The sequence below is a fragment of the Saccopteryx leptura genome, chromosome 8 (genome assembly GCF_036850995.1).
Source record: "Saccopteryx leptura isolate mSacLep1 chromosome 8, mSacLep1_pri_phased_curated, whole genome shotgun sequence".
Taxonomy (NCBI): Eukaryota; Metazoa; Chordata; class Mammalia; order Chiroptera; family Emballonuridae; genus Saccopteryx; species Saccopteryx leptura.
Window position 1 is genome coordinate 27,917,708 of NC_089510.1, and position 16,053 is coordinate 27,933,760.

General features: G+C 38.1%; 1 non-coding gene across 1 annotated transcript; it reads right to left on the reverse strand.

Moving 5' to 3' along the window:
• Positions 1–14,082: 14,082 nt before the first annotated feature.
• TRNAP-GGG (transfer RNA proline (anticodon GGG)) lies at positions 14,083–14,158 on the reverse strand. Its single transcript has one exon. It is a non-coding gene; the product is annotated as a tRNA-Pro (tRNA).
• Between the last annotated feature and the right edge of the window lie 1,895 nt (positions 14,159–16,053).

Consider the following 16,053-nt stretch of genomic DNA (forward strand, 5'->3'; position numbering starts at 1 on the left):
TCCCAGTAGAGCAGAGGACCAGAAACATAGCACCTCTGTTCTTCAGCTGTGGGGTATGTCTCTGCTACTCTCCATCCCTGTGAGGGGAGGGAGGTAGGATGTAGGAAGCTGAGAGACTGTACTCTGTTTTTGTGTCTCTGTTTGAGTGCAGCCTGTGGGCAGACCATGAAAACACTGGCTTTGATGTCACACTTCTGCTCTGGTTCAGTATCACACCAGATTCCCCCCAGTCTTTCTGCTCCTCCTGGTAGAAGAAGACCCAGTAACTCTGATCTTCTATCCTCACCAGAGCTTGACCAAGAATGCTTCTTACCTTCTTAATCCCTGATTTTTACCCTTCCAACCTTTAGTCAACTGGGTTTGTAGATCTTTTAGGCAAGATTACAAGCCTAGTTGTGGTTCTTTTGCTGAGTTAAAACAGTTTATTTTGTTGAAATTTCAAGGGGAGATATCAAAGGTATCTCTCAGGCAGCCATTACTCTGACTTCACCATCCAAATGATGACTTTACTCATTACTGAAAGAGAAGAAATCTGCCTAGGTTTTGTGTTTGGAAAAAAACAATTTAAAATTACTCCAAGTGCCCTGTACTGGTCATTTGGGTGTGGAGCAAATCTCTCATATCTTAAACTGAATGGGGTAGTTTTTGTTAGATATCTAATAGCCAGATTTCAAAGGTCAGTGAATCATTAATTTAGAATGACTCTGCTAGATTTTTCTCTTGTCTTTCAGCTGAATTTCCTGACTCAAAGGGACTTTATTCTTGAATCATTTGATAACAATTGTAATTTTTTTTTTTTTACCAGGGCAGTGCTTGATAAGTAAAAACCCTCAAATGCACTGGTTTCCTTGCCTCTTCCTTTATTTCACCCCTGCCTTTTAACTACTTCATGTTAGAAGATGCAACATACTACTACTTTGTATTTTTATAACTCCTTCTTACTTTGGGCTACAGAAATTTATACAGAATGAGAACTTTGGAAGGAGACTGCCTTAAATGTTGTGTTATAGAGTTGTGGTTACCAAGTACCAGATGTAAAAGAAGAGAGGGCTTTTAGGTTGGGCAGTCCTGGGCCTTAATACTGGTTACCCATTCTCAAGCTACTCACCAGTGGAAGGAGTATTTCACCTTTTTCTCAATGGTAATATTGGTGTGGTAATGTACCCTCTTCAAAGGATTATTATAAGGACAAATTAACAAACCAAACTCAATCAATATACTCTTGCTACAAAGAAAATACTCGAAATACTAGTTGTTATTATTATTCATTATTTTATTTTTATTTTAAATAACCATTAGTAACTTAATTCTAGGTATAAGACTCCTTTGAGAAATCCAGTAGCTTATATATTAAACAAGGTTTGGTAAAAATTTCAATTTGGTGAGGTGGGGGACATGGTCAAGTGAAAGTACAGTTGACAATGAAAAAAGAAGTTTTTTTTAAAAAAAAATAATTTAATAATTAATTAATTGATTTTAGAGAAAGAGGAAGGGAGAGAGTGAAATATCAGTTTGTTGTTCCACTTATTTATGCATTTATTGATTGATGTTTGTATGGCCAGTAGTCACCGCCATCATTGTGGCCATTCACGTGCAGGCTCTCATTGGATTCGGGCTGATGGGAAAGAAACAGTGGAGCCAAAAAATGGTGGGCCATTCCTTTATTCAAGTCTCGTACCAGCCGACAAGCAAACACACAAGTAAAACACTTCCCTTTCACTCAGAGCTCACAAAGCTACTGACACATTATCTAGTTCCACAACCAGGAGAATTTTCTCTGGTTTCTCTTAGAATCAACAGCCTCACCAGTCCCAAAGCCCCTCACCTCTGGTTCCTCAGCTTCTCCTTCAACACTCTGTCTCTCTCTTCTCTCACTCTGCAAAAAATGGCTTCTCTCTCCTCCAGCAAACATTAGCAAGACAGTGGCCCTTCCCAAGCAGGAAGGTAATTTGAAATTTCACAGGTCACATACCTGATGCTACCTAGAGCCATTTTTTAACACTAAAAGTGAGCAAACTGAAAAAAATACAGATTTTACAGACTCATTTGCCCAATATTCCACCCCTTTTGCTCACTTTGCAATTCACACCACAGGAATTCCTGTTCAAGGAATTAGGCCCATCATACAACAGCAACAGTACAAGTCATACAATTTCAACAATTGCAAAGGTGCCCTTCACCAGAGCTCTCCCCCCGATCAGAGTCTCTTACATTGTCCAAAACCTGCATGTCCATCCAACATGGGAGCTGGTATCCCCTCTGGTTGCAATCCAAGAGTCACTTCACATACATGAGGCCTCAGGCCTCCCCCCTCACCCCTGCCATTTGGCAGCTCTTAAGACACTGTCCCAAGGAGGAGCACATAGCAATGACGGCCAACATTTCCACCTTTGCTCCAGAGTCATCCACCCTTATGTCCCTCAATTGCAGCAAACCTACCAGAGGCTTAGTAGGTACTCTTTGCTGCTGGGCTTTTACCTTCTGGAGTCTTTGGATGGCAACTTAAGAAAAGCCTGCCGTGCGGACTCAGAGCCACTCCACTGGCACGGCTCCATCTTAGGCTCCAGCAGCTGCTGGTTCTCATGAAGCTAAACCCACAGTTGTTCCTCCAACAACTGCTTCTGCCAGTGTTCAACTACGTGGGTAAACTGCAACTCACGAACCTGTGGGGCCTCTTTCTCCCGTGCTCACTCCAGTTCCAGGATCTGTATCTCTTTCTCCCGTGGCCATTCCAACTCCTTCTGCTCCTCGGTTTACAGGCCTTGGGAAACCTTTTCCATAGCCCTCTTGGTTTCCTCTCTCAGGGCTGTAAAAATCAGCCAGCCCATGGTCCCCAAAAGGACAGCCATGGAGAACGATAACAACAACCAGTCCTCTACTCTACCCGTCAAGGGTGGTGGCAGCTCCATACCGATCTGATCTGAATCCTGCTGACCATGCCATATGTATAGCTAGTAGTTGCTGCCATTGTTTCAGCCATTCCTGTGCAGGTTCTTATTGGATTCAGGTTGATGGAAAAGAAACAGTTGAGCCAAAAAATGATGGACCATTCCTTTATTCAAATCTTGTATTGGCTGATGCACAAACACACAAGTAAAACACTTCCCTTACACTCGGAGCTCACAAAGCTACTTACACATTATCCAGTTCCACAACCAGGAGAATTTTCTCTGGTTTCTCCTAGAATCAATGGCCTCACCAGTCCCAAAGCCCCTCACCTCTGGTTCCCCAGCTTTTCCTTCAGCACTCTGTCTCTCTCTGCTCTCACTCTGCAAAAAATGACTTCTCTCTCCTCCAGCACATATTAGCAAGACAATGGCCCTTACCAAACAGGAAAGTAATTTGCAGTTTCACAGATCACATACCTGGCACTGCCCAGTGCCATTTTTTAACACTAAACCTAAGCAAACTAAAAAAAATACAGATTTTACAAACTCATTTGCCCAACAATGCTTGTATGTGCCCAGACTGGGGATTAAACACACAACTTTGGTGTATTAACATGATGCTCTAACCTAGTGTAGTTTCAACCACAGTATGGACTTGGTGCCAATCTGCCATAGATTTTGTGCTGGCCTGTGAAAGAGTTAACAACACGGATGGTGTATGTTCTTCTGTGGTTGAAAAACAACTGTAAGTTACAACTACACAATGCAGTTGTAATACTATCTTAATATGTTAACACTTTTCTTCTTCCATGCAATTTTTATACTATTGTCTCAGCTTGGCCAGTCTTAAATGTCCTTTCTCATTTGTTAGTGTCAACCAAATTCTCAAATTCTTCCTCCTTCATTACTCATCAAAATTAGTTTCTTTCCCCAGAGCTCTTCCCTTACTCCTCAAGCTCTCATAATATTTTACTATGCATATTAGAAACTTGCTATTATTTACCCTCCAGACTTTAAATTTTTAGAACAAATTTTCCTTTGTATTTCTGACAATGAGGTATGATTTTTGTATCTATTAGGCATTCAATAAAGACCATTAAAAATTTAACTCAAGGCCCTGGCCGGTTGGTTCAGTGGTAGAGTGTCGGCCTGGCGTGCAGGAGTCCCGGGTTTGAACCCTGACCAGGGCACACAGGAGAAGCGCCCATCAGTTTCTCCTTCCTCTCTGTCTCTCTCTTCCCCTCCAGCAGCCAAGGCTCCATTGGAGCAAAGTTGGCCCAGGCAATGAGGATGGTTCTGTGGCCTCTGCCTCAGGCGTTAGAATGGCTCTGGTTGCAACAGAGTGACTGACGCCCCAGATGGGCAGAGCATCGCCCCCTGGTGGGGGTGCCGGGTGGATCCCAGTCGGGTGCATGCGAGAGTCTGTCTGACTGCCTCCCCGTTTCCAACTTCAGAAAAATACAAAAAAAAAAAAAAAAAAACCCAAAAACTGAACTCAAGTATCTTAATTGACAATGTTTTTTATTTAGATTACACTGGTGAAAGATAGTACTTAGACAAATGGGAAATAGCTACTCTCAAAATTTGTTAATTACAATTTTGTTTGCATATTCAGTCAATTGTCTGTGAATGGCCTTAGTTCTATGGTCCTAAATGTGATCACTGAGACAGAGAAAAACTCTATTATTGATTATAAGACTGGGTACTTCACACTGTATAGAATGTCTCTAAATTTCATTTATAGAATCAACAAAGCTAAATCTGAATTTTTATGGCCTATTTTCAGAGTTTTCCCAGAGGAAAAAATTAAGCTTCCATTTTTTTCACTGATTGTGATTAATGATTTCACTCAGTTTTCCAAGTCAGAAATAAACCAGTGTTTCATACACTATTTCCTTTCCTGTACTCTATTTATCATCCCTGCTTAAATCTATCAATTTACTTGAATTTTAAAAATAAAATGTAGCTCTTCTTTTATATCTTCTTTTCCTTCTTGGAAAGAATAAGAATTGGTTGCCTACTCATGTCACTGACACTAATTTATTTCCCTCTCTAGTCTTTTAGTCAGGGCCAATTTAAAAAAAATTGTTCAATAAAACCATCTCTGCTATTTGAAAGTCTGTTATATTCTAGTGTACAAATTATTGAATTGAAACTCCTTTGTTTTGACCTAAATGATCTTGTCAACCTCATCTCCTACTGTTTCTCTCCGTACATCTTAATTTCAGGATAACTTCAGATCCTCTAATGCTCTTTTTTTTTTTTTTTTTTTTTTAATTTTTTTTTTTAAGATTTTATTTATTCATTATAGAGAGGGGACAGAGAAAGAGAAAGAGAGAGAGAGAGAAGGGGGGAGGAGCAGGAAGCATCAACTCCCATATGTGCCTTGACCAGGCAAGCCCAGGGTTTTGAACCGGCAACCTCAGCATTTCCAGGTTGACGCTTTATCCACTGCGCCACCACAGGTCAGGCCTCTAATGCTCTTTAGGCTCCTCTGTTCTAGACTGTTCCCTGTCTAGAACAGCCTTTTTTTTTTCTTTTTTTGTATTTTTCTGAAGTTGGAAATGGGGAGGCAGTCAGACAGACTCCTGCATGTGCCCGACCGGGATCCACCCAGCATGCCCACCAGGGGGCGACACTCCGCTGATCTGGGGCATTGCTCTGTTGCAACCAGAGCCGTTCTAGTGCCTCAGGCAGAGGCCATAGAGCCATCATCAGCGCCCAGGCCAACTTTGCTCCAATGGAGCCTTGGCTGCGGGAAGGGAAGAGAGAGACAGAGAGGAAGGAGAGGGGGAGGGGTGGAGAAGCAGATGGACGCTTCTCCTGTGTGCCCTGGCCAGGAATCGAACTCAGGACTCCTGCACGCCAGGCCAATGCTCTACCACTGAGCCAACCGGCCAGGGCCTAGAACAGCCTTTTTTTGCTGTAAAGCTTCTACTCATCCTTATAGTTCTAATAAAATATTAATTCCCAGGTAAGAAGTTGCTCATCCATGAGACTTCTTAGCCCTTTGTTAATGTACTTTCACTGGTTACTGCAGTGGGTGCTTATCAATTTGTCTTTGTCCCTAACCCCACAAAGTATAAGCTCTGTGAAAGCAGGAATCCTAAATCATTAATCTTTGTAACTCCAAGTTATGACACAGTGCCTAATAACAGTAGGGGCACAATTTTCTTTTCTTTTTAAAATTGAAATTATTAAGATAACAGTAGTTAACAACATTATCTAGGTTTCTGCTGCCCAATTCTACATGTCTATACATTGTATTGTGTATTAACTTGCCCAAGTCAAGTCTTTGTTAAACAGCTCTCCTTCCTATATCCTCTTCCATCTTCCTCCTCCACACCCCCCCCCCCCTGCAAGCACCATCACCACCCTTTTGTCCATGTCCATGATTTTCTCTCTTTTTTTCCCCCTTTCAATCCCTTTCTTTACTCTGGCTTTAAAATTTTATGTGTTTAAGAGTATAATAAAAGCACTGGCCAGATAGCTCTGTTGGTTAGAGCATCATTCTGAAGCATAGAGGTTTCCAGTTTCATCCCTGGTCAGGGCACATACAGGAACAGACTGATGTTTTTCTCTCTCTCTCTCTCTCTCTCTCTCTCTCTCTCTCTCTCTTCTTCTTCTTCTTCTCAGTAAAATCAGTAAACAAAAAATTTAAAAGAGTATAATAAGAAGAACACTAGAGGCCAATCAGGAGACCTGAGTTTTGGTCCTGGGTTGATTATTAACAAGGTATAGGACTGGTGTATCACTTTATCTCTGGCTCATCATGTGTAAAGTGAGGAGGTTGAACTAGATGCTCTCTATAGGGGCACTTTCTGTTCTAAAAGATGGCAGTTCTAGCTGGAAAGGTATGTATGTATATTGACTTGAGTAGGATGGTACATTCTTAATTTATAACTATTAATTTCTTCCTTTTCCTTTTTTTATACTCTAATCACTCACTCATTCTGATTTAATGAACTGAATTTCAGAGTGAGACATTAAATAATCATAGTATCATAGTTTATACATGTGATCTTTTCATTACATGAGGTCCTCACTGCACCTAGTGCATAAAAAAAAAACTTTTAATTAAACACGTGAAATGTATTAGTCACATGCTCTTGAGAAAACGATAAAAAGGACCCATCCCAGGCCCAGATGTGTCCTTGGAAATGTTTGTGCCATGAAAAGGGAAGGAGGGGTGAGAGTTTTAGCCATGATTACTCCCATCTGTTGTTCTTTAAAACAAACAAAAAAAGTTTCCTAAATGCACACTGGACGTGGGAAAAATAAAAAAGCTGATATCAAAGTTGGACTAAATATGTTTTGAGATGAAATTTTAGATTTCAAATTGTGTTAAAGCCTTAATTGCTTATCTCTTCTTTTCTTCCTTGACTTTAATGTTCTTTAACTTTGCTGCTTTTCTGATGAGCCTGGAACATACCTGTACGGCCAGTGGCTGTGGCCATGCAGGTTCACACTGGATTCAGGCAGACAGTAAAGGAACTGTAGGACTGGAAAATGGTGGGCCATTTCATTTATTAGAGTCTTGCAATGGCAGACAAGCAAGCCGGCAGGGAAAAATGCTTCTCTCTCTCAGGTCTGATGAGCAAACAGGCTGGGGGAAAAACCCCTTCTACAGCAAACAATAGCAAGAAATGGCCCCTCCCAATGGTAGCAGGCAATCCACAATCTACAATCTGCTGCCCTGAATATAAGCACTTGCAGCCTTACATAGACTTACATATGTGGGGCTGGCCCATGCTTATGCACCCATCAGGTAAAGTATAAGTGAGCAAGCCTAACACACTTGTTTGCCCAACAATACTATTTATCCATGGTGGATAAATCCACTACATGGAGCTAAGCTTGATCAGAATTTTCCCACACAACTTTTAGACACTTAATACACTGATCCAAATATGTATGCAGAACAGTTATACTGATTGTCCTCATTCATTTAAGGAGCAGAATAGAACTGTATGTGGAGAGAACGCAGTTGAAAGTGTATTAATCCATCTAACTTTAATAAGCCATCATTTAATTCTGTGATGGTGAAGCTTTTCATAAAAACCACCCACTTTTACAGTGCTGGTCAACCTGGTCCCTCCTGCCTACTAGTGGATGTTCCAGCTTTCATGGTGCCCATTCTCCGTGCCATTGTGCCATTTGGTTGCTCCGCTAAGCCCACCATGAAAGCTGGAACACCCACTAGTGGGTGGGAAGGACCAGTTTGACCAGCACTGCAAAAATGGGTGGTTTTTAAAAAAAGCTTCGCCATCACGGATTTAATTTGACAAAGAAAAACTTAATACAACACAGGCTGGAACTTGTGTTATTAGATAACCTATTATTTTTACTGGATGACAGCAGAATTCATGGCAGGGTAGATTCCCCATGACTGTTGGTATTAATAAATAACCAAATAAACAAACAAAATTCTCATGAATATATTAATAAAATGTGCAGTTGATGTTTGTAGAGTGTGAAGAATGGAATTGCTATAAATATTTTAACTCTTTGATTTAAAATTCTAACTTCTTGTTGTGTAATATACTTAAGATGCTACTGTGAATTTAAAGTAAGTTCTAAGAAGATAGTTTTATAACTGTGCTTAACCTTTCTAATGTATTTTCATTTGAGGAAGTTAATGAAGTGTTTTAATTTATTTGTTCTACAAAACTGAAAAACATCATCAAGCTTAAATGCAAATAATAATTTTTCTGAGATATTCTGAATCCTAATTAAATGTGGAAATGTTGAAAACTTTTAAAATGTGAAACTTTTATGGCTGTAGGTATTTTAAAAATAGCAACTGAATATTGTTTTTTCTTTATGCAGATAAAAAAAAACAAATTTAAGTACAATATGTTTCCTTCACTGCTAGTTCTACCAAAGAGTCAAATGTAAAGTTTTCATTCATTACAGCTGTAGAGTCTTTTCACTGAAGAAAAAAGTTGTTGCATCATAAGAAATGTGAACATTTTCAAGTGCATTAAGTTATTATTTCAAAGCCAGTGTATAGAAAGTATCAGAATATAATTTAATTTTGAAACAATTTTGCTTTGTTTTCTTTCTTCCTATTGTAAATCTGAGGGAAATATGACACAATTTGATTTTAACATGTTCATATGTATGCCTATTGGATGTCTTAAACCAAGAGAAAAATCTTTATGTTTCTGGGGACAAAAAATGTTAACACCACTTGGCATAAACATACTGTGTGAGTGAGTGGATCAATAAAAATTCCAGTGATTCCAGTATTTTCTATATACTTTGGTGAATCAATGATGCTTTTCCAAATGCTATCTCAGAGATGTCTTCTATACAGTGTAACAAACTGAGCTGATAGGAAAGATGCCTCCCTCACTCCCCAACCATAGAATATTTGGGAAAACATGAAGTAAAATCAAGTTTTAAGTGAATAGTTCAAAAAAGAGAAGGAACAAAGTAAAAGAAAAACACCTACAAATGTCAGAGATAAGTGAGGTAAATCCAAATGGCCCATGTTATCTCCATTAGATAAACTTAATGGCTGGCATTTGACATGAGGGCTAAATGGAGACTTAGGTCTCCATATGTGGAGGGAGCTAAAACTGGGCTGGTCATATAAATCTAATAGTCTAAAATGGCTATGTTGCTCCTCACACTAGCTCTAGAAAATTAGGCTGGGGAAATTAGAACAAGAATGACTATTATGGGCACTAGGCAGCGTCATCCTGGAGAATTCAATACATCAAGCTCATGTTGGGAATACCACAATGGCAGAAGGATGAAGAGACAGTCTTAACATCCTTCTCTTTCTTCTCTGGAAAGGATTTAAAATTAGCATGGCATTGCATTTTTTACCAGTAGCACTGGAATCTAGAAAACAATAGAGGTATACTCTTAAAGTTGAGGGGAAAAGATTTCCAGCCTAATTCAAGAAATGCAAATCAAAACTACAATGAGATACCACCTCACACCTGTTAGATTGGCTATTATCAACAAGACAGGTAATAATAAGTGTTAAAGAGGCTGTGAAGAAAAAGGAATCCTCATTCACTGATGGTGTTAATATAAACTAGTACAACCATTATGGAAGAAAGTATGGTGGTTTGTCAAAGAATTAAGAATGGAACTACCATCTGACCCAGCAATCCCTTTACTGGATATCTACCCCCAAAACTTGAAAACATTTATACTTAAAGACACATGCACCACCATGTTCATTGCAACATTATTCACAGTGGCCAAGACATGGAAACAACCAAATTGTCCCTTGATAGAGGATTGGATAAAAAAGATGTGGTACATATATACAATGGAATACTACTCAGCCATAAGAAATGATGACATAGTGACATTTACAACAACATGGATGGACCTTAAGAACATTATACTGAGTGAAATAAATAAATCAGAAAAGGCTAGGAACGATATGATTTCACACATAGGTGAGATATAAAACTGAGACTTTTGGACATAGATAAAAGTGAAGTGGTTATGGAGCGGGGAAGGAAATATAGGGGATGGGAAAGGGACTTGAGTGAATGGGGCAGGGAAGGGGAGGCTGGAGGAAGGGTGTAAAGAGGGACACATATAAGGTGACTGAAAATGACTTGACTTTGTGTGATGAGTATACAACATAATCAACAGTTCAAATGCTATAGAAATGTTCACCTGAAACCTATGTACTCTTATTGATCAATGTTACCCTGTTAAAGTTAATTTTCTAAATAAAATTAAAAAAATATTTTCATCCTAGATTTCTATGCCAAGCTACCTGTCAATTATGAAAATAGAATAAACAACTTCTGATAAGCAATCTCTCAATTAATTTACCTTCAATATCCTTTTTCTCATGAAGCTACTGTAGAATGTATACCATCCAAATGAAGGAGATAATAAGAAACTAGAAGCCAAACTACCCAGGCAATAGAGAATTCCATAGAGAAAAGAAGGAAAAAAATTTTCAGGATGATAACAAAGTTCAACTTCAGTGACAGCTATTCTTAGAGAGCAGAGTCTAATTTGGGGGAAAATACCCCCACGGGGATCCTGGTGGAACGTTTCCAATGAAAACAAAACACAATGTGTCCAGGAGGGTTTTATGGCTCTGGTGGGATATTTAGTTCTAAGCTGGAAATAGCCACTAGAATACTAAGAGAGAAAAAAATCAATTATTAACTCGAGTATTAGCATTCCTGAAAAAGAGAATTACTCAAAAAGGTGAGTTTCATTAAACCTCCAAGAGGCAAGTGACCTCTATCATCTGTTTCAGAGAACAGAAAGAGAAATTCTCTCAACTTAAATCTTTAATATCTATAGTAGATAGAATAATTACCTCCCAAAGATATTCTAATCATTGAAACTTGTGAATATGTTGTGCTACATGGCAAAGAGCAATTAAAGTAGCGGATGGAGTTAAGGTTGTTAATCTGCTAAATTAAAATGAAGAGGTTAAGCCTGGATTGTCCATTGAACCAAGTGGAATCTCACAGTCCTCAAGAACAAGATAAATGAACGAAACAGAAAGAGACTAATTGATACAGAGAACAAAGTTTTGGTTGCCAGAGAGGTGGGGGATTCAGGGCTGGGTAAAAAAGGTGAAGGGATTAAGAAGTACAAGTTGATATTTGTACAATAGTCACAAGGATGTAAAGTATAGCATAGGGCATATAGTCAGTAATATTGTAATAACTATGCACGGTGCCAGGTGGGTACTGGAAATAGAGGGGATCACTTTGTAAAGTATGATTGTCTAATGTGTGTTATATACCTGAAACTAATACAAAATAATATCAAATGTAAATTGTAATTGAGAGTTGTTTTTTAAATATGAAGGAAGGCATCAGAAAAAGTCAGAATGATGTGGTATGAGAAAGTCTCAACCAGGCTGGCTTTGAAATGGAAGGAGACCATCAGCAAAACTACGTGGGTGGCATCCAGAGGCTGAGAAAAGCAGGAAAATGGAATCTCCCTTAGAGCTCTAAGAAGGAAGGCAGCCCTGCTGACACTGGTTTTAGCCAGTGTGACACAGTTTTAGACTTCTGAACTCCAGGACTATAATATCATAAACTTGCATTGTGTTAAGCTACTAAATATGTGATTACTTGTTACAGCAGCAGTAGGAAACTAATACAATGCCCAAATTGGAATAGGACAGTGCAAAATAAAATGTATGGGGCCAATCTCATTTATGAACATACTTGTAAATATCCTAAATCAAATATTAACTAAAATCCATCCAGCAGTATATGTTTAGGGATATAACTCTATTTCAGTTTATTTGTATAAGTACAATATTAAGATTTTTAAAAATGTGTAAAAAATAAATATAATGTATAAAGTAATTAAAATGTATATATAAAATATGTAAAGATAATATAAACTATGTATTATTTCAATTGCTAGAAAAAAAGTACTTGTGATAAATCAATACCCATCCATGATATGTTAGTTTTAGAAGCTAAAAATTATTGTGAACATCTTTATTTTCACAGCAATCTACATTAAATGTCATTAGATGAATACAAGTGGAGAAATGTGGGAAACATTCCCATTAATGTGCAAAAGGTAAGGATGTCCACTATCACTGCTTCTAGTCAAAGAAATGAAGTAGGAGATATAGGGATTAAAAAGAAAGAGGAAAACATTTTGTTACTTGTAATAATATAAGGAGATGCATAGAAAATGCAATAGAAATAAACTATGAAACTAAATATTTTAGCAGTGGCTAGATAAAACAATTAGGTTTTCTATACTAGTACTTACCAATTCCAAAATTTAAAGGTATCCCATTTTATAAAATACCTAGCAATAAAGCTGCCAGAAAATGTGAAAGATAATTTAATGAAAATAGTCTTTAAATGTAAAAGAAACTCTGAATAAATTTGGAGCTCAACCATGTTGCTATATGGGAGGATTCACTATTGCAAAAACATTTCTTCTATCCCAAATTAATTTATAAAGTCAAGTCAATCTTACTCAAAATTCCAGCAAGATGTTTTTTATGTAGTGAGACAATGAGATTCTGGAATTCAAATGAAAAAAATCAATTTCCAGTTCCAAGGACACTGTTCACATTTTATTTTATGGAGAAATTGTCTATTTTAGCAGTACAGGGACCAAAAAAAATTCACCCTCCAAAACAAATAAACAGATGAAATCAAGAACTTTTGAAAATCAACAAGGTGGGATCATCTTTCCTGCTAGATGTTGTGATTTATTACAGAACCATGATGTTGAATTGGTGCAGGGATATGCAGTGGAGCATGCATATATGCAGTGGAGCATGCAGGGATATGCAGAAAAGACCCATGCACATAAGAACCCTTATGAAAAAGATGAAATAGAAGAGATTCAAATCAATGGGGAAATAATATACTATTCAGTAAATGGGCATGCCAATTGGTTCTCCATAAGGAAGAATATGCTCTTTTTATTCATAATATATTATGCAATCACCAGTGTAAAAAAAAAACCCTATAAAACATTTAGAAGTCAACATAAAGAATATCCTTGTCAACTTGGGGTAGGAAAGAATTCCTTAAAGAATATATAAAAGCTACAAGTCATAAATGACATAAATTTGTCTCTATTAAAACACACACCTTTTAGCAAAAGACACCACAAATAAGTTTGAAGTTAAACTGATAGATTGAAAGAAGAGATTAGCAACACAAATTGCAGATATTTAGGATCCAGAATACTGTATATTATGAAATACAAGGCAATGTCTTTTACCTCAAAATTTTTTTTTTCAGTAAAGAGGGCATAATGAAGTCCTTGAAGTCTAGGGAATGTATGGGCAGCCTAGAACCACCCAATTAGTATGACCCTTACATTTGTAGAAGACCCAGTTTGAAGGTGGTTAGAACAACAAAGAAAACAAAATAATTTTTTGTGTGTGTGTGTGTATTTTTCTGAAGCTGGAAATGGGGAGAGACAGTCCGACAGACTTCCGCATGCGCACGACCAGGATCCACCCGGCACGCCCACCAGGGGCGACACTCTGCCCACCAGGGGGCGATGCTCTGCCCCTCCTGGGCGTCACTCTGTTGCGACCAGAGCCACTCTAGCGCCTGGGGCAGAGGCCAAGAAGCCATCCCCAGTGCCCGGGCCATCTTTGCTCCAATGGAGCCTTGGCTGCGGGAGGGGAAGAGAGAGACAGAGAGGAAGGAGAGGGGGAGGGGTGGAGAAGCAGATGGGCGCTTCTCCTGTGTGCCCTGGCCAGGAATTGAACCCGGGACTTCTGCACCCCAGGCCGACGCTCTACCACTGAGCCAACCGGCCAGGGCCAAAAACAAAATAATTTGAAGAAGGTTAATATAGATTATTTAATCCTGAGATATGACCTGAATCTTAAGGGTTGGATGTTGTGGTAAATAAGCCTTCTAAAGGTTGTTTTTAAAATATCCAAATTAGTCAGTTTCCCAATGGGAAATTCATGGCACACTCAAATTAGAAAAAACCAAGGAGAATTTTTAGTTAAAAGACTAGTTATAAAGGTGTGATGGGATGTTAGAGAAATACAAGAAATAATGCAGAACCCCAGGGCTAACAGGCCCAGAACTCTGACCCTCCTAGGTCTGCAAAGAAAAAGGGAGAGAAGAGAGATCTCAGGACATGGAAAAAGAAAGTCATGAGGAGCAGGGTTCCTTAAGAGGAGCAATGACCAGGGATGCAGCCAGACTGAGGTAAACTCCAAAAGATGACGCCAGAGGAATAGATATAACAAACTCACCATCCTCCCTTCTTTTCATCTCCTGTCCGGCCTTTCATTGGCTGACCCTAAGAGAAAGCCTAAGACCAAGGGTTCCTAGGGATGTGCTCTACCCTGGTCAATTTTCCAGAGTGAAAAGAAGAGAGGAGAAGGAAGGGAAGTGAATCTGAAGTGGTAAATGGAATATAATGGGCACAGAAGTGATATAGTTTGTAATCATATTGTGAAGATCATGAATATAAAATCATATTTTGTAGGCTAAAACAAAATATTGTGAGTATATTAAACACAGATTCAAAATTTATTTAAATAGAAGTGAAGTGATTCACTTTAGAGTACTGTAAATTATGCCAAAAGTAGCTTAATGATGACACACCCTGATGTTGGAAATGCTCATTAGCAATTTGAATAACACTGTTTAATGAAATGTGAGCAAAGGAAAAAGCACTATTCTTAAGATAATTTATTATGCAATATAAGATTTAAAATATGCATTTAAAATGGCATTAATACCAAAAGTAATACATTTGATGACATAAAGATTTTTATATTCAAGTAGTACAGAACTTTTTGTATCTTTTCATTTGGAACACTGGGGCAAAGCCTTATTTTTGGGCCTGCTTTATGTCTAGACATATGGTATATAGAGAACTCTGGACAAAAATGACAAGTCTAAAAATGAACAGATACGAAGCAACAGTTTAAAGAAAATGTAAACTAAACACAATAAACATAAAAATGATGCTTAACGAGTAGTCAGGGGAAAAAATGAAATGACTCACCATTTCATACTCATTTGATCAGCAAATATAAAAAACTCAAATGTGTGTAAAAAAGATCTTATCCACTGCTGCTAAGAATGTTAACAGTTCTCACCACTTTGTAAGACATTTGCCAATATCTAATGAAGTCACAGGCTAAAACTATTTTAATCTAGATCTAGCTTGATCTAGAACAGGGGTAGTCAACCTTTTTATACCTACTGCCCACATTTGTATCTCTGTTAGTAGTAAAATTTTCTAACCGCCCTCTGCTTCCACAGTAATGGTGATTTATAAAGTAGGGAAGTAACTTTACTTTATAAAATTTATAAAGCAGAGTTACAGCAAGTTAAAGCATTTAATAATAATTACTTACCAAGTACTTTATGTCGGATTTTCGCTAAGTTTGGCAGAAGAAATCTTTATAAAACAACTTACTATAGTTAAATCTATCTTTTTATCTATACTTTGGTTGCTCCTCTACCACCCACCATGAAAGCTGGAACGCCCACTAGTGGGCGGTAGGGACCAGGTTGACTACCACTGATCTAGAACCTTGTGCTCAAGCATATAGGAAGATGTGTAAAATGTATTCATTGCTCCATTTTTGTAATAGTGAATAACTGGTAGTAACTTGATATCAATCAAAAGGTGAATGAATAAGATAAAGCTATTCATATGTTGGAAGGTTAACAGCAATTGAAACAAA